The sequence below is a fragment of the Canis aureus genome, chromosome 23 (assembly GCF_053574225.1).
Source record: "Canis aureus isolate CA01 chromosome 23, VMU_Caureus_v.1.0, whole genome shotgun sequence".
NCBI lineage: Eukaryota > Metazoa > Chordata > Mammalia > Carnivora > Canidae > Canis > Canis aureus.
The window spans coordinates 13900759-13915448 of record NC_135633.1 but is presented as its reverse complement, the minus strand read 5'-3'; the positions used below and the strand labels follow the sequence as shown (position 1 = coordinate 13915448).

The following is a 14690-nucleotide window of genomic DNA, read 5'->3' as shown; positions in this document are numbered from 1 at the left end:
ATTGGTTAGTCCTGTGAGGAGGTGAAGTGGCAGTTACTCAAGAAAGCTTCTTACAGTGCTTGTAATGGGGACAGTTCATTTTGCTCAGGCTAGGGTTGAATCGTGTTGACTTGAAGTCACCTTCCTTGCCACCTGTCCTGTCCCTCACATCCATTCACTAGCATGATCTCAAAATGACTGAAGTTAGCTCCTTCACCAATCTGTAATATTGCCTCAATTTAATAATTATGACCATGAATGTTTTGTGTGTTATCAAGTGCCAGCCTGTACTCGATAACGCACAAAACATGGACCATCTCGCTGAATCTTCATCCCCCTTTTAAGCAGTACTATTATTATCCTCATTTTCTACCTGAGGACATTGAGACTCAGGGGAGTGAGATGATTTGCTCAAGGCTTAGCTGGTGAGGGTAAATGCAGAATTCAAAGCCAGGCCATCAGAATCCAGAACCCATCTCCTGGCCCCACACTAACCCGCATCCCTTGTAGCAGAACTGAGGAGTTGGTGATGGGTCCTTTCTGTGGTGGCCCAGTGCCTGCTTCTCAGGCTGGGGACAGCAACATGCTGCCATTTCCCCCCTTTTTTGACTCTAGTCAGCATCTGTAACTGTAACTGTAACTCAGCCCATTCTCCTTCACTTTGGGAATTGATAACCTCCCCAAGGATGAGCACTCTAATCTTCCAAATTCTCCCCCTCCCCAACCTGGCAAAGCCCAGTTTTCCGGCATCCAAAGCTCCCTTTTTCTTAATTGATTCTGAAGACATCTTTGTGAGTTCTTTGTGTTTTAAGGACTTTCTTACCATCACTATGGAGACACAGAGTAAGAGAAGAACACATGCAGAAAAACAATAGTTTCCCGAAACCTACAGCATATTTGAATTCTGGCTCCTGAGCTACCATTCTTCAGGCTGTAGTGGGAACCAAATGCACCCTTGGTTTGTTGTCCTCCATATTTAGTCCTGAAAAAGGGGCTCCCCAATTCCCTAGCTCCCTTTGACAACAGCCCTTGTTACCTCCACACCTGTAAAGGCTCTTTATCCCAGCACAGGTGCCCCCTTGTTTACAGGGAGGCTTGTGCTCTAAAGCACTTCAGACTGGAAGGTACCGATTTTCTAGGAATCTGCCTGACATGCACAATAGCAGTAAAGACTTCTCTAAGCATTACCTAGTGGTCACTGTTTAGTCACTAAGCATTGTGATTTCTAGAAAAGCTCTCATAAAATGCCCATATTTTACCTGGCACTCATGGGGTTGAGTGGGCAGGGCAGGAGAACCCCACCTTCAGCCACCCTTAACTATTAGCTCTGGAAACAGCTTTGTTCCTCTGAATAACTGTCACTCAGGAAAGACTTACTGGCTGCATCAAAATGGCGAAAACTCAGAGAAAGCCCACACTTAAGTCTGAGCTGCCCCTGTCAAGTAACCTAATGTGTAGCTCGGGTGTCTATTCCCCTATGCCTTTTAGTCTCAGAATACCAATAGTTAACTGGATACATGGCCACCCAGAATGAAGACTGCATTTCCCAGCTTCCCTTGAGTTAGCCTGGGACACTAAGTTTCTGAGATGTATGAAAATGAATGAGATGTAAGAAAAGTAATGCGTGCTATTTCCTGGAAGAGTATGTCAAAGGAGTACACATGCCTGTCTCTGTCCCCTGGACTGTCCACCTACAGAACTTTTATGTAAGAGACACACTTTTATTCTTAAGTTATCATATTTGAGTTTCTAAGTTATATGCAGTCAAATCGATTCCTAACCAACATAGGTAAGAATTCCAGAAGTATTTTCAAGACTAAGATATTTGTTTCTTATTCCCTTTCAAGGGAATTGTCCTGCGAAGTATATTTAGATCGAGGATTCTCTAACTTTCTTTTTCTTCACTACACTGTCCTAAACACGCATATATACTTTGGTCTCAGGTGACTAGCAAAGAGGCATGTGTTTTCATTGGTAATGTAATCTACACAAAATTCTTCAATTAAATGAGCGTTTAGAAGTCCAGAAGAACCCAGAATGCTACACAAACTTGGTCTCATCTTATGACCAATTCCCACCCCCACTCGTTTGTTTCTTTGCTCAATGGTTAACATACCCTGCAAGGAAATGAGAAGGGGTATTTCCGAGACCGAACTATCATACATGTGAAGTTGGTGGTAAATACAATAAATGCCTAAATAAATCATGGCTAGAGTTAATAAAGTAATTTCTTACCATCAGATGGTTCCTGTAAGAAAGCACTAAAGTGTCAATCTACATGAAGCCCCCGGCCCCATTTCAACTTATCTGTTAATTACATGTCCTTCAATTCCCCAGTGTCTTTGCTATAGTGACAAGCGTCTGGTTCATTTTATCCCATCGCTCAATAGGTTTTAATTGCAGCTGCTGCTGCAGACACCTCGAGATGCATTTCCTATAGAGACCGTGGCAGCCTGTAGACTGGCCCAGTGATGATTAATTTCAATGACTTGAGTCAACGGAGGAAGAGGGAAGCGCTTCCATTTTAATTACATCTACAAGAGTGTAGCACTTTCACCCCTGCTCAGTGTCCTGAAACAAAAGACTTCCTGAAAGGAAAATAAAATCCAGGGTACGGTGGTCTCTACTGACACAGATCTCCTTTCTCATTGCGCCACAACTCAGCCGGCTCTGTGTTGGGAAATATTGGCAAGCCATTGGGATTTGCAAGCAGATTGGAAGCCGTGAAGAAAGCAGCATTCGGTTTATTTTTGTTTATTTTACTTGGGCAATTGAAATGCGTTGAGTGGGTCAAGATAGGAGACAGCATCTCGCCATCATTGCAGATGTTCTGCATAAAAGGGTCAAGAATAATTAACCCTGACATGCATACGTATTTATTTATTGTTTAAACCAGAGAACCAGAGACATTCTTGGGGTTTTCCAGAACACTTCATACTCATTCATACCCTTGAGTCCTGGCACATGCTGTTCCCTTTTCTTGTCTTTTGCATTTGGACAAATAGTATCTTCCAGCAGAGCTCAGCTCAATTGCTGCTTCCTCTGCTGGTCCCTGGGGGTGGTTGTTGGGGGGCGGGGGGGGCGGCAGGGGCAGCTAATAGGAAGGGGGAGAAGGCCTTAGATGAGGCATATCTGACAGGGAATGCGAGTGCTGTGTGATCTTGGGCAAGTTACTTAGGCTCTCTGAGCCTTGATTTCCCCATCTGCACACTGGAGAAGAATTAACATTCTCCTAGTTCATGTTATTATGCAAACTAAATGAGATACTTTATAGGATGCACTCAGGATAATGTCTGGTCATAGAAGGGGCATGATATTACTTTCCTGTTTCACACCTCCAACAGTAGCACTTTAAAATCTCCTTGATGATGCTAAAGGATTTCAGAAAACAGGGATTCAGATTTGACTCTATCCTTTCCTCCCACCCCTGCCCAAGTAAAAGGTGATAAAATTCATTTGTCCTTTGTCTCCAGTCCATTCCCTCTTCTTAGACCTCACTGCTAAATGCCTTGATTCATGCATGGTTTCTTCATTAATGCAACGGTCTCTTTAGATCTGCCTCTCCTCTTGTCTTCCCCCCTCCTTTGCATATCCATGAGGCTTCCACAGTGATCCCTCCTATCCCTCCCCTCTAGGGTAATAAACCATCCCAGTTTGCCTAGAACTGAAGGGGATCCCAGGATGTGGCACTTGGAGTTTTAAAATCAGGGCACTGCTGGGCAAAGCAGCATGAGTTGGTCACCCTACATCCTTACTTAAAATCTCTCACAGGTTCAAAAAAAAAAAAAAAAATCTCTCACAGGTTCCTCAAGAAATTGCAAGATGAATTTACGTTGGTCAATGTAACACGCAAAACAAAATCCTTTGTAATCTGGCTCTGCCTGCCTTCGGCCTTCATCTTCACTACACCCTCCGTATTTGCTACACAAACACTCACATCTATGCTTCGGTGATATTGGACTTCCACAGATGTGTTGAGCTCTTTCCCAGCCCCATTTTTGTCCTTGCCTTTGCAGTTCCTTTTTTTTTTTTTTTAACAATTTTATTTATTTATTCATGAGAGACATACAGAGAGAGAGAGAGGCAGAGGGAGAAGCAGTCTCTGTGCAGGGGGCCCACTGTGAGACTCGATCCCAAGACTTGGGATCACGCCCTGAGCCGAAGATAGGAGCTAAACCACTGAGCCACCCAGGCATCCCTTGTAGTTCCTTCTACTCGCAATGCCCACTCCCCTACTGATTTCACCTGGCTGACTCCTTGAGATCCTAAGGCCTCCACTCTTCTAAGAAGTCTTCCCTTAGCCCCAACAATCGATGCTTCTCTAGTTTGCTCCCATAGTGCCCTGGTCTTGCCTCTGACCTGACATCTACTGCACTCTTCTGTGATTATGATCTGTCTCCTCGAATCGATGGAGAGGTCCCTGGGCACAAGGACTATGTCTTCTCTATTTTTGTAACTCCAGAAGCTGACACAAGTAAGTGCTTACTGTTGAAAGAATGAACACATGAGAGATACACATTTGCTCCCCACTCCCACAACACTTGAACTTCTCAAAAGCAGAAAAGCCACCTATCTTGATTTTCTTTGATTTCTTGGTGTTCTCCTCTAGTAACTGGTACACAGCAGGGCCCAATTAATACTTTGAATGAATGAATAAATACATCTTTCTTTAGATAGGAGCCAGATGATGAATTTTCATAGTGAAATAAACTTCCCTTCGGTTTGTCCCCTGACCTAGCCATGGGCCCTGGACAAGGCACCAGTTGTTGGAACCAAACATGGCCCCATGCTGTCCCTAAGTACCTATAGCTAAAAATTACTAAGGTTATGCCCCCGTCCCATAGACACAAACTCCAGAGGAAAAATGGTTTCTGTCCAAAGGCTGATTTCAGATAGAAGAAAATTCTCAACTAGATTTCCTACACAGTTAAGTATAAAGGCCACTAGCACATGGAGAAGAAAGCCATACCAGATGGCTTTCCCACTACAAAGAGATGAAATATGGGTCATTTCCACTTCCATAGTGGTTGAGTCTTTTTGGAGCTCAGCATTAAACAGCTGGGAGCCCTTTTTGACAATGCAGATTCCACCGCCTGATGGCAGGAAGTCAGGCAGCAGGCAGGGTCTGTCCATTTCCTCCAACCACCTTTCCAGGCAGTAAGCTGTAACTTTCTCCCCTATAAAAGTTTTACGGCAAGTTGAGTAGAAAACCTAGCAGGGATTAAGACCTCAAGGGGTTTGGCAGGATGGAGAAAATGAGAGCAGATTGGAACATGAGTGATTGTTTCTGGAAATAAGTGTGGAATGGAAAAAGGTCCAAGGGCTTCTTTGTGGTCACACAGATCTGGGAACAAAACCTAGCTCTTCCATGTTGAAGCTGTGTGACCCCACTTAACTGGACCTCAGTTTTCTAATCTCTACACCGAGAAGATTTATGAAACCTACTTGGCACAGCGTATGTCCGGTACATGTTAGCTTTCTCCCTTCTCCTGGCTTTTGTTGTATTTGCTAAAATGATACTTCTTGTCTGATGAAGGATTTTCCCCCTCATTTGTAGATTTCTTTCTAATGGTAACTCCCATAAAATTATTTTAAATGACACCAAATTTAGATTTATGCATTTTTTAAGGCTTACTTGCTTTCGAATAGAAAGACAATAGTATGTTGAACAGGATAAAATTAGAACTATTCAGAGGTGTCTGGGAAATGTGATGTTTCTATCCAGGAGCAGACCGTGAAAGCCAAAAAATGGTGTTTTTTTTTTTTTTTAAGTGTCTATGAGTCTCTGTGGGAAGGTATAGAAACACCTGTGTTCTGCTTTGACTCCCATACTTCCACTCTTAAGTCTTAGAAATGTAGAGGAATCTCTAACGCCTTAAAGTCTCTTATACACCTCTTGCTGTTTGTCCCTTAGGCCCCTTATCTCCATGCGCTATTGTTTCTGATAGTTATTCATTCACTCCCAAGTTCACTCATCTTTTAAAAATCACACTTGAATAGGCATATGTGAGGGAAGCTTACTCACTTTCAAGTGAAAATCTTTCCATAGGGAGCTGTAGAAGACAACCCAGCAAGACTAATGAGACACGCTCTGAGAATCAGAAGCCCAAGTTCTCATCCTGGCCTCTTCATCTTTACACCAGATCAACACTCAGTTTATCAGCCATTAGGTAAAACCTCTGAATGCCCATCACCCAGACCGAGTTCTCATGCAATGCCAGAAACCACTCCATCACATTCCTAGCAGGTAGTCACCCTACCACGCCCCCAATAACAGGGACCTCACTGTTCTGAACTATCATATGTGGTTACACACTTTGGCCTCCAGCTAAAGGACACAAATAAAAGCTGGAATCCAGTCTCGTTTCTGCTTGTCGAGTTGAGTGCCCCCAGCTTGGAGGAATCCTTTTTCTAATCTGGCCATCTTCAGGGGGCTCTTTTCTACCTTTCACAAAGGCACCATATAGACTAGTGGGGACCCTTCCATGTCAACACACTCCAGAGCCCTTAGAAGGGATGCTGCTCCCCGAAGAGTAGTTAGGACTCCAGTTTCCATCAGGAAGGTGGCATTCCAGATGCCAAGAGGGCAGCCAAATTTTGCATCCTTTGGCTCCTCTTGGCAAGAGCTGAACCCCCAGGTGGGTCTAGATGTGGCGACACCAGCAGGTAGCATCCAAGCCAATGTGTCTGCAAAGGGGGAATACACCAAATCAACAAGGAGCTATGTCTGATCGTTTATCAAACTGCAAAATCTTGCCCATGACTGTGAAATGGCTTTATGGTTAGGAAAATGTACTAATAATTTTATTAGGCAGCAATTAAACTTAAATTCCTTTTAACTGTATTTGATGTCATCCTTTTTCTGGGCCCATTAGAGTAACATTAAGGTGTTTGTGCAGATAGCTCAGTCATTTCAAATTACTTTCCTGTCTAATGTGGGAACCTTTAATAGCATACTCTTAGGTTGAATTCAATTTTGGAGACACCAGGCATGCTAATTAGATTGTCTCAGCGTTCCTTGCAAAAGAAACTGAAGAAGAGCTATTTTTCCCCCTCTTTTGCTTAGCAATGTTCATGGAACACAACTTTCTGTGCAATTAGAGGTATAGACCCTTTACTGCACAAAATCCCACTTGAACCATTAAGTATTGCTAGCAGACACAACGTCTGGTTAATATGACACCATTGTTGAAATGTTTTTAAGATCTAATTAGAGCCTGTAAGTTTTCTCTCCTATTATTCTGAATATCATAGTTAGTGTTTGTTCTGTCTCAGCCTCTAACATTAGAATTGAAAGAAGGGTAGAGGGAAGGAATGAACATTTATTAGGCACCATCTGCTAGGTTCTGGGGAGGATGCTTAATGCCTATAACAGCTCTGTGAACTTGCCTTATTATCTCCACTTACAGATGGGAAAACTTTGGCTCAGAGAGGGTAAGTAAAGTAAAGGTCACACAGCTGGCAAATTGTGGAGCCGAGATTTAAATCGTCAGCCTCTCTTTGCCACTTACTAGTCCTGGGAATTTGGGAAGTCACTTTTACACTCTGATCGTCAGAGTCCTCATCTATAAAACAGGGATGATAATAATACTCATCCCCTCACAGTTCGTTGTATGGATCAAAGGTAGTAATAAATGTAGATGGCCCTTGCAGATGAGGTACTATACAGAAGTGATAGGTAATGTCTCCTGAGGTCTTGGGTGGCCTCTCCCTTCCTTCTGCGAGGTTGAAACCGCACAGCTGATGCCACAAGAAGGTCAGAGAGAGCATAAGTGAAACCTCGTCCTTGGGACTTAGGGTAAATGAGATCCAAAGGGAAAAGAAGATGACACCATGAGAAGGAGTTAAGTTGTTCATGGTTCCAGAGGTGATTTAATGGATCTGCAGGTCCCTTGGTGACTCAGTTTTCCCATCTGTAAGCAGGGGGTGCGCAGGCTCATCTGTGGATGGAATGGGATGGGGTCATATAAAGCATCCAGCACATTGCCCGGAATTGAAACACTCAACAAAATCATTTCACTTCACAATTATTTCAGCCCGTCTTAGTCCCTGGCTATCTTCCACCTCTGTGAGCCCTGCTCGCTTACAGATTCTCTCTTCCAAGTCTCTTCCTCGTTGATCTATTAACATAAATTCTTTCTCCAAATAGTCATTGTACTTGGCATCGATCTACTAACTTACAGCTATTACAGCCATGATTGCAATTACCGTTGGTCTGGGCTCCTTGCGAGGCCATCATCATTTCCTCCTGGTTACCATGATAAATGTCACTAATAACTCCCGCCTCAGATCTCTTGTGGAATGAGGCAAGAGATTAATTTATTAATTGATGGATTAATGGCTCATAACTGTTACAATCATCATTAATTGCTATTACCTTTGAAGCATCAAATGGTCACGGTAGTTGAGAGAAAGGCTAAAAGAATGCTTCTTGCTCTCATGCAAAAGTTGAGAGCCATCACCTGCCAGGTAGGGAAAGTGAACGTCACCTTGGGAGTGCAGCAGGCCCCCCTTATCTGCAGGGGAAACATTCCAAGACCCCCCCCCCCCAATGAATGTGTGAATGCGGATAATCCCAACCTCTATATATACTCTGATTTTCCCTCTCCATATATACCTGTGATAGAGTTTAATTTATAAAATAGGCACAGTAGGGGATTCACAATAACTCAAAAAAGTAGAACAATTATAACAAAACACTGTGATCAAAGTTACATAGATGTGGTCTCTGTCTCAAAATGCCTTATTGTCCTGTACGCACCCTTCCTCTTCTTCGTGGCGTGATGCGAGATGACCAAATGCCCGCGTGATGAGATGCAGGGAGGTGAATGACGTAGGCATCGTGACGTAATGTTAGGCTACCACTGCCCTTCTGGGGATACAGCAGAAGGAGGGTCATCTGCTTCTGGCCGCCGGTGGACCGCTGGTAACTGAGGTGGCGGACGAGGGGGACACTGTACACGCGTGCGAAGGCTGTCACGGCCCAAACCACGGCTGACCCACTGCTCGTGCTCCCTGACTCTGACCGGGTGCTCCCCACAACTCCGGGGATTCCCTCACTGCCACACACCTGCAGCCCGGCACTGCCAGCCCTTCCCTGCCCCCAAGACCCTCCGCCCCCAGGAGTTCCTGAGAGCCGGTCGGACGATGGAAGAGGACAGTGGGCCTGTTTGTCCGGCCAGCTCTGGTCAACGCAGCGCGTAGCTGCAGGCCCGTCACCCCAGCCCTGAGACAACGACCCTCGTCCCCCAGCACTCAGAGCCCGTGGAGGACAAGCGCTCCATAGGCTGGGGTCAGCTGCAGGACACCCACCCTCCCACCAGCCCACTCTGCCTCGCCCCCTTCACAAGCAGCTCCCCCAGATGACGAAGGGAACCCCTGGAGACTCACACAGATCTCCCGGGCAGCTCTCGCAGCCCGGGGGCATTTCCACTTCGATTCGAGGGTGGTGCCAGCGCGAAGCACACGCTGTTGCTGAGGGACTCCCATCAAGCGAACGTGGCCTCGCACATCCTCCTCATCACAGGGCCTGTCCGGAAGGCCCCTCCGCAAGGCCACTTTCTCCCAAGCAGTAAAGCCATCGTTCCTTGCTGTTGGCTGCAGAGTCCAGTTGGCACTTGTGCCCATGGCATAGCCCCCGTCTGCTCTCCTCCAGGATCTCTCTGGACTGCTTTCCCTCCCTTGAGCACCAGCCCTGACTTGTTCAATGTCTGTGCCCTTTCCCTAAAGAGAAGAGACTTCCCTCAGTCAGACTTGGCTGGACTCATAACTCATCTCTGGACTCTTGTATCCCTTTTCCTGAAAGAATCATGGGAACAGACCAGGGGCTTGCTTCAGAGTGAATCGCGCACTCCACCGCTTTTAACTGAACTCTCTGTGGCATTTAGAGCTTTGGGTGTCTAGGGATTCCACTCATTCTTCCTTGCTTGCATTGTCATTGGAGATGGTGGTACCACGGCAGTCAGGCCGGTGGGTACTGCGTCCCTAGAACGGGTGTCGTGGAAGGCATGTTGTGCTTCAGGGGTGGGCCGCATACGCAGGATGACACTCTACGGATTCCCTGGTAAAATGTGTTTTGTTGCTTGCATATCACAGACAGCAGGATGCTGACCAACCAGCGAAGGGGGTGACACTCCTTATCCACAGCTGGAGAGACTCCTTGCAACAGAAAGGGGTAGCAGCAGCAGGCAAAACCTGAACCCCCCCTGCAGAAGGAGTTACAGCAATTTACCGCAGAGCTCTAATGTGTACACAGCCACCACCGAGAGCCAACAGAGGGCACTCCAGAGTGAAGGTGCATGAGGACTATGTCCCTCCCAAGGGCGCTTGGCCTAGGCCGGCTGAGTAGACCCACGCTGGACCTCCCCAGTCCACCTGTGTCTGTGTGGGGTTCTGTGCTTTCTGACCATCTGCAGCTGGCTCCAGGCTGATCAACCTGCTTCCTCATCAGACCGTTTCCTTACATCAGAGTCGACGTTCACGTTGCAAAGAGTTCTGATTCTTTGCATTAGTCCAACTGATCTGACCTGACTAGGGGGCCTTTCGATGCCAGATTTTGCATCTGATCTCATAATCGATAAAGATTATTGAGCTGGGGAGTAAGTCCGAATAATAGTACGCACCCCCCTCCCAGGTTGCATGAGTGTCGAATGAAATAATACATGCAAAATGAGTTTGAAAAGCATATGGGCCTTGTTGTTATTTTTTTTTTTTATTTTTTTTTTTCTGAAAGGAGCTCTCCCCTGTTAGTGATTGCTGGCTTGTCCTTTGGACTCCCCTAGAGAAAGGCAAGCCAGACACATGTGACAAGTTAAACAGGCATAGGAGATATTTTTATCTGTTTAAGCCAACAACAGTAAATGCATCACAAGACAGTATGTGATTAATTGCCAAGTGAATTGTGAGAAGAATAATTGCCAGAAGAATATGAACAAGAGAAGGCTCAGCTCTAGCTGGTGGGGGAGGGATGGAATGAGGCTCCAGAGAGGCTGGATAGAATAGTAGATAGTAGAGATTTGTTCTGGGTCTTGTAGGACAGATGGGATTTGGGTCGATGGTGGGGGGGGAGGGGAGGCATTCTAGGTATATGTAAGATAAGTTAAATGGAGGTGGGTGGACAGAAAGGCAATGGGATACTTGGGGGAAAGGGGCAGAGGGGTGTGAGCTTGACAGTAGGCAGAGTCTAGGGAGCATGGATAGAGAGGGAAGTTGTGAACAATGTTTGCTCTGACTTTACACCTTCAAACAAGCCCAACACACCTACGCCACAGGCTCTAACCAAGTGAATAATAAGCTCCACACTCTTCAAGCCTGGCATGTCTTTTACCCAACACCCTGTCTTTCTTGTTCCCTACCAGCACCCTTTGCTGTTCCAGCTCAGCTAGACCTGTAACCTTGCCTACACTTTCCGTTTATACCCCTGCTCAGGCCCTGAAAACCCAATTCTAATGTCTGACCTCAGAGATTTACTTAATTCCGACTCAAACCTGTAGCATTAAAACTAACACTTACCTAGGCCTTTGTGTGCTAAATGCTTCAAATATCCTATCGTCTTTAATTCTCAAAAAAACCCCGTGAGATACTGCTGTTCCTACCTCCATTTTGCAGTTGAGGAAATTGATGTTTGAGATGTCAGGGCCCAAGGTGATATCACCTATAAGTGATAGATTTGGGATTTAATCCCCAAGCTGTTGACCCCATAGCATGATTCCCAGTCACGGGGAGCACCCTATTGTCTAAATGTGCCCCATTGGTTCTTTCCTCTTTGGTCACCCTTGATAGGATGTCTCACTATAGTCAGTCTTTGGAAACCTAGGCCCTACCTCGTGCTGCCATCCTGCTCCATGCCCCTGAGTACCAAGGACATGGCACAGATAGGAATTCAAAATGGAATGAATGGTTGGTTTGGCGTCCTAAAGGACTCTCAACACCAACATTTGTATTTGATCCTAATGATAATTCCCAGCCCCTGAAGGTTTCAGGATCATGATAATCATAGGAAATAATATAGTCAAAACCCATGTTCTCAGAAAAAGAAAACTGGGACCCAGTTCAGGATTATCCTGTATGTTCCATCCTGGGCTGTGGGGAGGCTGCAGGAAGAGGCAACAATTTACAGCCTATTTTGTGGTCCAAGGAAAAGTGAAAAGGGCCTGAATTAAGATAATGGTGGTGGAGATAGACTACAATAATAAAGAATCAACCCATTCTACTTTGAAATAAAATGCATTTCTCCTGAAATAAATGTCTTCACACCAGTGTTGGGGTATCTGTAGAGAATCAGCTTCTAGCTTCATAGCCCTTTGGACTCCCCCGAATGAATCTCAGGTGTATCCGTGTGTCTTGGATTGTGTTTTTGAAACCCCTAGAGACAGCACAATTGGGAGAGAAGCTTCAGGCACTAAGCTTCTGGGCAGTGGCCAGACAGGCCTGAGTTCAGAGTGGCTCAGCCGCTTACCTAACCACATGGCCTTGGGAAAATATTTAATCTCTCTGAGCTTGTGTCCTCATCTGTCAAATGGGGATAATGCTATCTGCCTCACAGGGTTGTTGCGAGGATTAAATAAGACAGTGGATAGAAAGGGGCTGTGATTAGCACAGAATAAACGTCAGTTTTTATACTATCATTTCTTAGCCAAACATCTCATTAAAAGCCCTGCATAATCACCCATAAAATCTTGTTTGAAATAAAAGTGATTGGGTTCAACCAACCCTTTGGAAAGCAATTTGGCTTTCCAAATGCTTTCCACTGTGTATTAAGACACATAAAAATGTTCATATCCTTTGACCCACTTGTTCCACTTCTCGGAATCTATTCTTAGGAAATTGTCCTCAATACAGGAAGAGCATAATGCACAAAGAGTTTCTCTGCACGAACGGCTTGCTACAGTGAAAAATTAGAAGCAACCTGAGCGTCCAGGAACAGATGCTTCTGCATTATGCTGATGCTCTGAAAATGCTTTTAAATCGGACCATCTCCCTCCCTTCCTTCCTAAATACAGAGCTCATAGCCATGTTTTAGATTGGGTAAGGTCAATCGGTCAAGGATCAAGCATAATCTTTTCCTCAGCTTATTAACCAACCCTTCTTCTCTGCAGGGCTTCCCTGCAAGGCCCACAGACCAGCAGTTCTAGCCCCCTGTCTGCCAGTGTCCTGCCATCTGGGCACCACCATGGGGGCTTCATGCCAGAGCCACCACGCACAGCTTAGGCTTCTCACCCAGCTGTCCCAGCCCTTCTGTGGCTTCACACCTCAGCTCCTTTTCCTACAGACACAGAGCTGCTCTCCACGACCGGGGCCCCCTGGCTCTGCTCTCTCTATTTCCCAGGGCTGCTTTGCAAATGCATGTTCCTCGGCCCTGCCCCTTCTCCACCTCACATCCCTGCTGTTTGCCCACTTGCAACCTCTTTTCCATAATTTCCAGCACAGCTCATGTGTCCTTCTAAGTTAGCATATTTTTCAAGTGTCCAAAAATTATTCATCCAAATACACTTAATAAAAGGGGGAGAAGATTAACTTGGATGTTAAAGGTTACTCAGAAGCCCATTGACACTTAGACTCTGAGTCTTAAAGCCTTGAATACTTTGTGAAATCCCTCAAGACAGGGCTGAAATGTCATTCGATCACATCATTTCAAAGCTGGCATCCATGAAGTTAAAAAAAAAAAACAGACAGGCACTTCATTGGTCAAAAGGAGAGCTCAGTAGAACCACTTGATCTGCCTTTATCTTGGAAGCTGGAACTTCTTTTGATAACATCTAGGAGGAAGAGCATGTGGTTTCTCTTGAGTTTGTGTAATTGTGTGCTTTTTGCAATTTCTCAGCTTTGGCAGGCACTGGGTAGCATTTGGCTTCGACGCTGTCGACCCTAAGGGCAATTCACAACTGGGCTTTTCCTGGCAGCTCCAGCATCTGGACCTAGAGTGGCCCAGGTTCACCGTGTGGTGGAACCTTCTGTGAGCCTCCTCAGCAGAGCACAGAACAAGCTGCCCAGGTCCCCATTCTTCCCTTGCTCCCAGAAGCCTAGGGCACCGGCCTCGTGCAATTGCTGCATGGTTTACGGCCATGTTTGTAAAAATAAACAGAATAGTCATCTTTTCTTTAATGTTGTTTTACGGGATGAACAATAATCAATCAGTATTTCAACTCAACATTTACTCAGTACCTGCTGCGTGCCAGGAGCCCTGTAGTGAGCACTGCAAATGCCGAACCATCTCCCTCCCTTCCTTCTAATTTCCTTCCTTGCTCCTTATTTTCATCCTTCCTCCCTCCCTCCTTCCTTTCTTTTTCCTTCCTCCCTTATCCTTCCTTTTTCCCATTTCTTATTTACATAATACCAGAAAACAAAAAAGAAAAAAGCACTGACAATCCCACTACTTAGTGTATAAAGAAAACACTGAACATCTTCCCTTTCCTATCCCACCTTCTAACACCCGGAGGTGCTAACTATCCTTACCAGCCTGGTGTAAGGTGTCCTTCCCAGCTTTCCCTTAAATGTATCTAAACAAAGCTGTCTATCTCTCTGTATCATCAGACATTTCTTGGAGAATGAGGATGACGCCATACTCATTAGTCCCACGATTTTGAACATTAGCTAAGGCAGCCGATGCTGTGCTGGATTTCTGGCACGCATTGTCATGTTGACTCCGATAACCCCAAGATGAGCTCGGTACTGTTATCATCTCCATTTGACAACTGACACACCCCTGAGGC

The 14690-nt window shown here is 45.5% G+C and overlaps 1 protein-coding gene and 1 long non-coding RNA gene across 6 annotated transcripts in view; one reads left to right on the top strand and one right to left on the bottom strand.

Annotated features, from left to right (window-relative positions):
• Positions 1-14690, top strand: part of SPON1 (spondin 1) — a 251520-nt gene that overhangs the window by 167217 nt on the left and 69613 nt on the right. The window lies entirely within an intron of this gene.
• On the bottom strand, positions 2162-10444 carry LOC144294626 (uncharacterized). Of its 4 annotated transcripts, none has more exons than XR_013361988.1 (4): positions 9370-10444; positions 8741-8909; positions 8357-8441; positions 2162-6666 (listed from the first exon to the last, which is right to left on the bottom strand). It is a non-coding gene; the product is annotated as an uncharacterized LOC144294626 (long non-coding RNA). The 4 variants fall into 4 exon arrangements; XR_013361991.1 differs by lacking the exon at positions 2162-6666 and adding an exon at positions 6798-7919; XR_013361992.1 differs by lacking the exon at positions 8357-8441 and having other exon boundaries at positions 9370-10440.